The following is a 12,079-nucleotide window of genomic DNA, read 5'->3' on the forward strand; positions in this document are numbered from 1 at the left end:
ATTGATTTTTCTCTATTTCCCCCCCAAGGATGTACTGTTTACAATTTGCTAAAGTTACTTCTGCAGAAAACACTTTCTTCTGTCGCTGACAGCTGCATCAAAAATAAACACAGCAAGTGGCCATCAGGATCCACTGATAGTTATATCAATATCAGGTGATTATCGTAGAATAACATTCACTTTCAAATCTTGTGATTTTCTAATTTAGATTATTTCCATTAAATAGTGAGTGTAAACATTAAAGCAACTCACTTGCAGTTAGAGTGAAAAAATTTGAAAAGCCATGTTCATGCATTTATAAAATGTTTTTTGTTTTTTTTGGGTTTAACGTCTCACAGACACAATTACAGGTCATATGGGTCTTTCAAGCTTTTGATGCTGGAGGAAGAACCCGTGCATTATTTCATCACAGGTGAGCACCTGGGTAACACTACTGACCTTCCGTAAGCCAGCTGGATGGCATATAAAATGTCACATATGATACAAATAAATACAAAAATAAATGTCTTAGTTTGCGCATGGTTTTAGCACAGGTATGCCTGTATATGCATGTGGCCAAAAGAAGAACTACATAAAGAACACCGGATCAGTAGTCAAGAGTTAGCCAACAGGCCCAATCTTCCCAGCGGAAAGCAGACACATTTTTTGCCAAAAGCACTGAGGTAGTGTCAAAGTTGCAAAATTCAACTAAGTCAGAATATGCATTTTTAATGCCACAAGTCAACCAGACTATCAATTATCACAACTGAAGAACAGGAGCAGTTTTTATCAACGGTCATAAGCTTGGTAACATCTGTTCATGGAGGACAAAAATCCCTGGATTTGCAATTCAGTATTATACAATTCAGTGTATTATTCACATCTTCATTAAAAAAAAAAAACACACACACAAGTACTATAAATTTACAATACTTCAGGGATCGTGAACTGAAACCATATTAAAATCACAGACTTCATACATGCACAGGTACAAAACTGCAGCTAAATAAAAGAACATTTAGTACACAGGCTTTGTACACAATATCATAAATTTTAAAGATCTATTGAAACTGATATATATTCTTGTACTGGGAAAAGATGATGGAACAATTCAAGAGGAAGTTTCCTGTAATTCTGTTGCTCATTATTGTTAATGAAAAGCTCTCAACTGTCTCAAAAATAGTTTGTTTCATTTTGCTTTGTCTTCTGCAGAGTGTGCACGAAAGTTTTTTGTATTTAATGTGATTAGGATCTTCCTTAAAACACATTCTGTTTATTCATTTAATATACTGTGAAATCATTATTATTCGTGAGGGATTAATTTTCGAACAAATTATGCCCAAGATAATGTAAATTGTACTTAATGTTGCCAAAAAAGACACCACAGCCATCCGATCTGGTCCGTAGTTGTGTGCATGCGGCAGTACTGACCAGCAGCTTTCGTATAGTTTATGGAGGCTCCATCAACGATAAACATAGGTATGCACTGAAACAAAACCGACTATTTCGTTCAGACATATACCAATGGTTTGTTCACAAGATGCTCGTCAAAGTAAATTAAATGATCTCACAGTACCTTTGCAGTTTGCATATTTTGATCTTTGTAGCTTGTGTTTTCCAACCAATGTAACTAGTGTATTCCTGCTTTTGTAAAAGGTGTATTTCTATCACTGTAGCTTGTGTGTTCCAACCAATGTAACTAGTGTATTCCTGCTTTTGTAAAAGGTGTATTTCTATCATTGTAGCTTGTGTGTTCCAACCAATGTAACTTGTATATTCCTGCTTTAGTAAAAGGTGTATTTCTATCATTGTAGCTTGTGTGTTCCAACCAATGTAACTTGTGTATTCCTGCTTTTGTAAAAGGTGTATTTCTATCATTGTAGCTTGTGTGTCCCAACCAATGTAACTAGTGTATTCCTGCTTTTGTAAAAGGTGTATTTCTATCATGTATTGTGTTCCACCAAAGTATAGTGTATTCCTGCTTGTAAAAGGTGTATATCTCATTGTAGTTGTGTGTTCAACCAATGCAACTGGTATATTCGTGCTTTTGTAAAAGGTGCATTTCTATCATTGTAGCTTGTGTGTTCCAACCAATGTAACTTGTGTATTCCTGCTTTTGTAAAAGGTGTATTTCTATCATTGTTGCTTGTGTGTTCCAACCAATGTAACTTGTGTATTCCTGCTTTTGTAAAAGGTGTAGCCTGTGTGTTCCAACCAATGTAACTAGTGTATTCCTGCTTTTATAAAAGGTGTATTTCTATCATTGTAGCTTGTGTGTTCCAACCAATGTAACTTGTGTATTTCTGCTTTTGTAAAAGGTGTATTTCTATCGAAGTAGCTTGTGTGTTCTAACCAATGTAACTTGTGTATTCCTACTTTTGTAAAAGGTGTATTTCTATCATTGTTGCTTGTGTGTTCCAACCAATGTAACTTGTGTATTCCTGCTTTTGTAAAAGGTGTAGCTTGTGTGTTCCAACCATTGTAACTAGTGTATTCCTGCTTTTGTAAAAGGTGCATTTCTATCATTGTAGCTCGTGTGTTCCAACCAATGTAACTTGTATATTCCTGCTTTTGTAAAAGGTGCATTTCTATCATTGTAGCTTGTGTATTCCAACCAATGTAACTTGTGCATTCCTGCTTTTGTAAAAGGTGTATTTCTATCATTGTAGCTTGTGTGTTCCAACCAATGTAACTTGTGCATTCCTGCTTTTGTAAAAGGTGTATTTCTATCATTGTAGCTTGTGTGTTCCATCCAATGTAACTTGTGCATTCCTACTTTTGTAAAAAGGTGTATTTCTATCACTGTACTAAGCTTGTGTGTTCCAACCAATGTAACTTCTGCATTCCTGCTTTTGTAAAAGGTGTATTTCTATCATTGTAGCTTGTGTGTTCCAACCAATGTAACTTGTGCATTCCTGCTTTTGTAAAGGGTGCATTTCTATCATTGTAGCTTGTGTGTTCCAACCAATGTAACTAGTGCATTCCTGCTTTTGTAAAAGGTGTATTTCTATCATTGTAGTTTGTGTGTTCTAACCAATGTAACTAGTGTATTTCTGCTTTTGTAAAAGGTGTATTTCTATCAAAGTAGCTTGTGTGTTCCAACCAATGTAACTTGTGTATTCCTACTTTTGTAAAAGGTGTATTTCTATCATTGTTGCTTGTGTATTCCAACCAATGTAACTTGTGTATTCCTGCTTTTGTAAAAGGTGTAGCTTGTGTGTTCCAACCAATGTAACTAGTGTATTCCTGCTTTTGTGAAGGTGTATTTCTATCACTGTAGCTTGTGTGTTCCAACCAATGTAACTTGTGCATTCCTGCTTTTGTAAAGGTGCATTTCTATCATTGTAGCTTGTGTGTTCCAACCAATGTAACTTGTGCATTCCTGCTTTTGTAAAAGGTGTATTTCTATCAGTGTAGCTTGTGTGTTCCAACCAATGTAATTTGTGCATTCCTGCTTTTGTAAAAGGTGTATTTCTATCACTGTAGCTTGTGTGTTCCATCCAATGTAACTTGTGCATTCCTGCTTTTGTAAAAGGTGCATTTCTATCATTGTAGCTTGTGTGTTCCAACCAATGTAACTTGTGCATTCCTGCTTTTGTAAAAGGTGTATTTCTATCAGTGTAGCTTGTGTGTTCCAACCAATGTAACTAGTGCATTCCTGCTTTTGTAAAAGGTGTATTTCTATCACTGTAGCTTGTGTGTTCCAACCAATGTAACTTGTGCATTCCTGCTTTTGTAAAAGGTGCATTTCTATCATTGTAGCTTGTGTGTTCCAACCAATTTAACTAGTGTATTTCTGCTTTTGTAAAAGGTGTATTTCTATCAAAGTAGCTTGTGTGTTCCAACCAATGTAACTTGTGTATTCCTACTTTTGTAAAAGGTGTATTTCTATCATTGTTGCTTGTGTGTTCCAACCAATGTAACTTGTGTATTCTTGCTTTTGTAAAAGGTGTAGCTTGTGTGTTCCAACCAATGTAACTTGTGTATTCCTACTTTTGTAAAAGGTGTATTTCTATCATTGCTCCTTGTGTGTTCCAACCAATGTAACTTGTGTATTCCTGCTTTTGTAAAAGGTGTATTTCTATCATTGTAGCTTGTGTGTTCCAACCGATGTAACTTGTGTATTCCTGCTTTTGTAAAAGGTGTATTTCTATCATTGTAGCTTGTGAATTCCCACCGATGTAACTTGTATATTCCTGCTTTTGTAAAAGGTGTATTTCTATCATTGTAGCTTGTGTGTTCCAACCAATGTAACTTGTATATTCCTGCTTTTGTTAGTGTATTTCCATCATTGTAGCTTGTGAATTCCCACCATTTTAACTTGTGTATTTCTACCTCTGAAAATGTTGTATTTCGAGGATTTTCAACCCTTTCAAATGGAGTATTCTGCCCATTGTAAATGTTTTAATTTAATTCAGGTACTTATAGGTTGTGTATTCCTCCAAATTTGGTAACCGGTGTATTCCTAATATTGTAACTTGTGTATTCATTAACTTTTAGCCTGCTGTTAGTAAGTGATTCTGCCTTTGCGACCACTGCCGATGGTATGCACTGTTCACTATTCAGTCAGTACCTTTTCAGTGAACAACCCTTCCAATAATAAATGACAATGCCAAAATTAAATGATGGACCAGTCCATTTTAGAAATTTAGCAGGGTAAAGGTTAATGCTGTATTCCTTCCATTGTTGGTTTGTTTGTTTTGGGTTTAACGCCGTTTTTCTGTTATTTGAAGGCAGGCAGTTAACCTAACCAGTGTTCCTGGATTCTGTACCAGTACAAACCTGTTCTCCGCAAGTAACTGCCAACTTCCTCGCATCAGGCCACATGAATGTAATTTATGTAGTGTGTGTACTGGTATTTCTACTACTATAACTTGTATATTCCTATTCTGTAGCAGGTGTATTCATGACTTTGTAAAATGGGTAGTCCTACCTTTTTACACCTTTGCAGCTTGCACATTTCTACCATTGTAACTTGTTTGTTTCTTCAAGTCTTTGTGTTTATCACACTTTTACATCTCGTAACTGTGTTTTTATTAGTTAGTCTGATTTTGTCAAAAAGACTATGAAACCTACCTAAATACTATTCAGTCTGCCATTTATAGACAATCTTAGCCAGTAAAAAAATCTTTTAACTCGGCTTCCTGCAAGGGGAGCTTATACATAACTCATAAATACTTAAGATATTCTAGTTTTAGTTATCTCCCTTCACTCATATTAAGTGGAGAAGGTTTGGATCTACAATTTTCTAATAAAGATATATGAGAATGTGTGATCATCACTAATGCTTGGTTATAAAATAATCAGGGTTGGCAAAAAGACGGGAAATACTGGTAATTCCCGGGAAATACTGGTATTTCCCGGGAAATACTGGGGAATTCTCTTCAGGCCTTACATTGACACAAAAATTTTATCATACTAACTTCAGACAAGATTACACTCCTTTCAAATAGTCCAATTATACACTCCAAAATACAGGGGAGGTGTTACTGCTAATTGGTGGATTATTGACAGGTTCTATAATGATACAGAATATACAGTATAGCCCCAAGCACTATATTTAACTATCCTACTGCACATGTTTGTTGCAAATAAAGTAACAATACTTTGCTGTAAAATAATTCCCACCATTGTGATTTCACAAAACAGTGAAAGAAATTCATCAGTCAAACCTCTGAGCATTTATTCACTTTCTCAAAATACAATGTAATTGCTTTTTATTTTTCAAAAGTACTTCATTCCGCTTTTCATCCTGTGACAGTTAGCATTAATATGAAGCCCAAAGATCCTGTGTGGAATTTTTATGGTATCATAGAATCTGATGATGGTTCAAAACAAAAAGCAAAGTGTAAAGACTGTGGATGTATTGTCAGTGCAAAGAGTGACAGATTAAGGACTCATAGAACTAAATGTGTCAAAGTGCTTCCAAAGCCGGATATTGATATTGACAATGTTAAGTTATCTGAGTGTGAACCATCATCAAGTACACCATCTAAGAAACAATCTTTCTTCGAGATGAGCAGTCCTTCAACTGGAAAACCAGGTATGTATTTTAAACATTCATAAAACATAGTATATATACTGCTTCGTTTTGACTCTAACAGGGACCATCTGCATTACCTGGGCTCATAAAAGCAGTAATACAGGGCCCCTGTCTAAATCTAAATTCTTGCAGTCAGATAAGTAAAGCATACTGCAACATAACACTTGTTCACATGAATCACAAGATCAGCCTATCTGGCATATAGGAAATAACTTACGCATAGGAAAACAGTAATATGATTAGAACTTACATGTACATGTGGCAAATGATATATATAACTATAAAATCAAGATGTCCCTTAAGTAACTTGCAGGCCATTAAAACTTCTTTTATCTTTGTATTTGCAGCTGATGATCAGGATATCATGTCAACACCAAAACGTATGAAGATGCGACAGAGAAACCTTTTTGTTTTTTTGTCAAAATAAACTGTTTTTTGCTGAAAATTTGAGTATTTCCCAGTATTTCCCACTTTTGCAATTTTTAGGAGTATTTCCCGGTACAGGAATTACCGGGAATTACCACCGGTAAATACCGCACCGGTAAATACCATGCCAACCCTGAAAATAATAACTAACAACTACTGGTCAGAGTGCTCCTCCTGTTTCATCTTCTTTGTACAGGAATATTTTCAAAGAATCTTCCCAGCATCTGACCAAAATTTGTGATGATTTGAAGACATGGCAATTGTACAAGCAAGGCCTTGAAAAAATAACCGTCAGACAAGCTGACATTTGTTTAGCAACATTATGATGCTACAGACTAAGTCTGATGAAGGTCCATCAAGCGGTTCATGAGAAGAAGTTTTTTAAAGGTATTTCTAATTTTAGCTCTAGCTGCCTTTAAAAGTGGCCAAGTGCCCCCATTTGAACAAAATTGGGAGGACTTGATAATGATCTACAGACCAAGTTTGATGAAGATCCATCAAGCAGTTCATGAAAAGGAGTTGTTAAAAGTATTTCTATTTTTAGCTCTAGAGGCCCCTGAAAGAGGCCAAGTGCCCCCAATTGAGCAAATTCTGCAGAACTTAAGATTTTATAATGATGCTACAAAGTTTGATGAATCCATCAAGCAGTTCATGAGAGGAGGTGTGTAAATATTCTATTTTAAGCTCTGACGGCCCTAAAGGGGACCAAGGTGAACCTTTCAACAAACTTGATACAGGTCCATGCCAGGATGCTACTGACCAAGTCTGGTGTACTTGTGACCAGTAGTTTCAGATGGGAAAATGTTTAAGTAAGAATGTAAAAGTTGATGCAGACGATGCACGCCGGAGTATCCACCTATACTTATAGCTTATCTTTATTATTATCATACCAGATTTATCAAGTGCCCTCTTTATGATAAACACGTTCAAAGGCGATTAACAGCAAACGCAGCCATACAGGGCGCGAAATTCATCCTCTACTAGTACAGACACAGAACGACCTGACCAGAGGGACAGAGTGAGATAAAGCCCCAAGAACAGATAGAGAGAAATCCTTTTTAGATACAGTGTGCTTATCATAAGTAAACCAATTAATTTTGTGCTGCAAGTTGGAGGACAAAATGCAGTTCACACAATCTGTAAAGTTATCAGTAAATATACCACTTTCTCAGACTGATACATTTATCTGGCCTACAATAATCAGGTCCATGGATGAATCACAGGTGCTAGACACATTATAAAATATTTTTCATTAAAATCCTTTAAACTAAGAAACAAGAAACGCGGCAATGCCACGAAACTAGGTTTTCAACACATTTCATAAGAATAAAAAAGTATACTGAATCACAGTGCACCACTTTAAAGCACAACCCTAACCCTAACCCTAACCTTACCCTATTTTTAGTAACAATGACCTTGACCTTGATCCCAGAAACCCCAAAATCAATCACAAGCTACAACTTTATATAAGTTTTCTATAAACCAAGTTTCATCATGATAGCTCATTCCTAAGTTAAGTTATTGACCGGAAACCCTTTTTCTATTTTAAGTAACAGTGACCTTGACCTTGACCCCAGAAACCCCAAAATCAATCCCAGCCTTTGTCTTGATATTAGCTATATACATACCAAGTTTTATTCAAATATCTTTACCGAAACAAAAGTTATTGACCGGAAACACCAGTTTGACGCCGCCGCCCGCCCATCCGCCCGCCCGCCCGACCAACGACATACCCCAATCTAATAACTGTTGAAAACCTGGTTAAAAATGCTGAAAAGTTTAACAAAATGCTCTGAATTTCACTCCATGTCATCCCCATGTATCAATGCTTTACATTGGACACGTGAAAGAACCAAACAAACTGCTTTAGTTCATTTGTATCTCAAACTTTGCGACATCCTTTTTTAAATGAATGCAAAACTGCTTTACATTCAATTCTTAAGAACTTAGCAAAGAACGGCTAGAATTTCCACATGCTTTCAAATTCAATAAACAAACTACTTCTTGTCCACCTGTGAAGTTTTACTGAAGGACAGTCCACGAGGCCACAACAAATATAAATATATAGATAAATAAATATTATACAGGCTTCTCTTCTTCTAGAAAGTGTCCAACTTCAAAGATCTGGGTGGTAACTTGGCTCTTGTGCAGCTGGTTTCACAAAATAAATTATTAATTAAGCAAAATATTTGAGTATACATGTGTTAAGCACCAGCGGAACTAGTTTTGGCTACCAGAACTTAACTAAAGCTGTTTTCATTTTCTGATGGTCGCGTCCATTAAGTTATTGGCAAAACTCCATTTGATTAAATAACTAGTGTCAAACCACAACATCTCGCACAGTCCCTCATGAGAAACTGATGACGTCATGCAAAAGTTCAGAGCATGTGGTTATTTTTGAAAATAAAGATCAAAATTTTGCATATTTATGAATTTAATTTAATCATAAACATAATCATTTCGATAAAGTTCATAAAAACATACCTTAGAAGGTTTAAAAATAAATAACGATTCTAAACCGCCTACTGGTTTTCAAAATGAAGAATACCCTGATCAGGTGACAACTGCAATGGCAGACAAAATATTGCAGACAGGGGTACCCATTTGAAACTAATGTGTATAACTTGTGTTCAAATTAGGTTGCACGGATTATTTTACACGGCTACTAAACGCTAGTGCCACCACCAAATTGTGGTGATAAGGAAAAGAGCTATCCATATTTCCGTGGTGCAGCTATCGCCCGTTTCTACATGTAAACACGTAAGTAAAATTTATATTTTATCTTATATTTTTATTGATAGAATTTTTTTCAAACATCGGAGAATGTAGTTCCGGGTAACAAAACTTTTACTACAGGTTGGCTGTTATTTCATTAAAATAATATGCAAATTGTGGTGTCAGGAGCTTTTCTCCTGAATCTGACAGTGGCACATTTTCATATTGGCCAGTATTTGAACATTCCGATGAATAGACACACTGTAAGAACAAACCTGCGCATGCAAATGGTGTAGAAATGATAAATAACTATATACGCACACACTATGAATAATAGAATCCCGGGTTAGAAGAAATATACCAGGATTTTTAAAAATGGTGGCGCTATAACTCTAGTGATGGCGCTATACAGTAGTGGTGGCGCTGTTGCGGCATTCAATAATACGAACTGCTGACGCATCGGAACAAAACAAACACCAATATTCTCTAATAAATAATTTTCCTGCAAGGAATTATGTTGTTAAAGAAAGAAAAAAACACAATCATAGTTTATTTACATTTACGAAACTTTCTCTATCCAAGAAAAAAAAAGAACAAAATACTCACAGACCCTTGGGACTCTTGTAGTCAAAGTAAACATTTTCCTTTGTTTAAAATGTTAATGTAGAATTATTTCTAACCTTTAAGTATTCTACTTAAATACAAACGTAAGTTTACTTTAAAATTCAGGTCAAGAAAAATAGTAGCAATACGTTTTTCAAACAAAGATTTGTGTCCAGGAAATCATTGAAGATAGTGTAGAATTTATTTGTTATATTAAGATTCTGAAAGTTACTTCCCTTTGTTTTTAAACATCGTTTGCATGTCATTGTAAACAAAAGACCTTACTTACAATTCTTTCTGTAAAGCGAGTACAGTACATTTTCAGTTCCAATCGATTAAATATGATTAATCAATAAAGCTTAGATGTACAATATCAATCCATATACATGTAGATTATGTTGCGATCATGTAGAGGTTACTACATGTATTTTGTTGAGTAACGTAATTTTGGTGTAGTGTGGGATAGGTTGATAACATCGAATATTGTAGAAATTTCCTTGGCTTACAGACAGACATTTTCATATATTAAAATTGAATATATCAGCCACTAATCATATACAACAGCGCCACCACTACTGTATAGCACCACCACTTGAGTGATAGCGCCAACACTTTCAAAAGTAGTCGTGTTTTAACTTTTACCTGTGTTTTTCATAATTCTTTGATGTATGGGAATACGTGTAATTCATTTCTACACCATTTGCATGCGCAGGTATTTCTTACAGTGTGTCCAATCATCGGAATAGTGTTCGAATGCTGGCCGATATGAAAATATGCCACTGTCAAATTCGGGAGAAAAGCTCCTTGCACCACAATTTGCATAATATTTTAATGAAATTACAGCCAACCTGTAGTAAAGGTGTTATTACACGGAACTACATTCTCCGATTTTCGAAACAAGTTCTATCAATGAAAATATAAGATAAAATATAAATTTTACTCACGTGTTTACAAGTAGAAACGGGCGATAGCTGCACCACCGAAATGTCGATAGCTCTTTTCCTTATCACCACAATTTGGTGGTGGCGCTAGCGTTTAGTAGCCGTGTTTTATGTCAGATCAAAAAAAAAATGGATTAGAAATATTTTAAAGAAGGCAGCAAACTTATTCGTCCGGAACCAGTTCTCTAGCCAAAATTCCATGCATAGGCTAGGAAACCAGAATTTTATTTCCAGCATAAAACTGCCGAAATCCACTTTGTTTCATGGTAAGTATCAAGTTTATTAATCATTATTGTCTTAATTAATTTTACCGTGCCCTTTCATTTATTTGTGTTTACTGCCTCCAAAAGTGTACTCAACGCATACTGTGTCCACCCTATTGGAATGATATAAACTAGTACGAATGAATGGGTGAAAACTACTTTTTTGAACGTTATTTGCGTTAAACAAGTATTATGTTTAATTTATTTAAATATAAAATAGTAAATTAGTATTGATTTGTATTAGCACGCATTTACAGATGTACAAAATAATTTAATTGCCATTAAAGCTTCAAGCAGATGTTTAAACACTTTGAAAATACTCGTCTGTAACACCTCGGCATTTCATGTGCAACTGTTTTTTTTATTGGATTAGTTTGCAAATGATTTATAGCAAATTGAAAAGATATACATGTGACCAATACTAATTAACAGAAAATACTTAATTTGTTTTAACTGTTTCTTTTACTGTATTGTAGTACAATACAATAAAAGAAACAATTAAAACAAATTAAGTACTTAAATACAGTACCTTTCAAGTTTAAGTTTTAAGTTAAATTTTAAGTTTATTTTGGCTTGCTCCAATGCAGACAATTTCCGCATTCATTCGTACCAGTTTATTTTATCATTCCTATATGGTGGAAAGTAAGCAGTGAGTACACTTATGAAGACACAGTAAAAGCAGATAAATGCTAGGGCATGCTTGCTGAAATGGTAAAATTAATTAAGATAATAACATGCTTGATACTTACCAAAAGAAACAAAGTGGAATCCGGGTCCGGACGAATAAATTCGCTGTCTAGGGAACCGATTCCAGTTCTCTAGCCACTGCCTTTAAAGTAAAATGTGAGTCCACTGCATTTCATTTGATGAAATTATAGTGCAACAGATTTCTGGCACGATTTTTGATAAGGTTTAAGAACGGGATTCGTTTCAGCGCAGATCCATAACAGCATAGGGTCGTAATTTAGGGATAAACATCTCCGAGCTGAAATTTTTTAGGTCCAGTGGAACGAATAATGTAAATGGCTGTAGTTCATTTAAACATGATGCAATTGTTTATCTTTATAAACGGTAAAATTCATGAAGAAGACAGCTTTTGCCATACATGT

The 12,079-nt window shown here is 35.2% G+C and overlaps 1 protein-coding gene across 3 annotated transcripts in view; it reads right to left on the reverse strand.

Annotated features, from left to right (window-relative positions):
* The window catches only part of LOC128548030 (suppressor of tumorigenicity 7 protein homolog), an 85,811-nt gene that overhangs the window by 72,964 nt on the left and 768 nt on the right, over window positions 1–12,079 (reverse strand). The gene's annotated exons all lie outside the window — the stretch shown is intronic.

Source organism: Mercenaria mercenaria, chromosome 13 (assembly GCF_021730395.1).
Source record: "Mercenaria mercenaria strain notata chromosome 13, MADL_Memer_1, whole genome shotgun sequence".
NCBI lineage: Eukaryota > Metazoa > Mollusca > Bivalvia > Venerida > Veneridae > Mercenaria > Mercenaria mercenaria.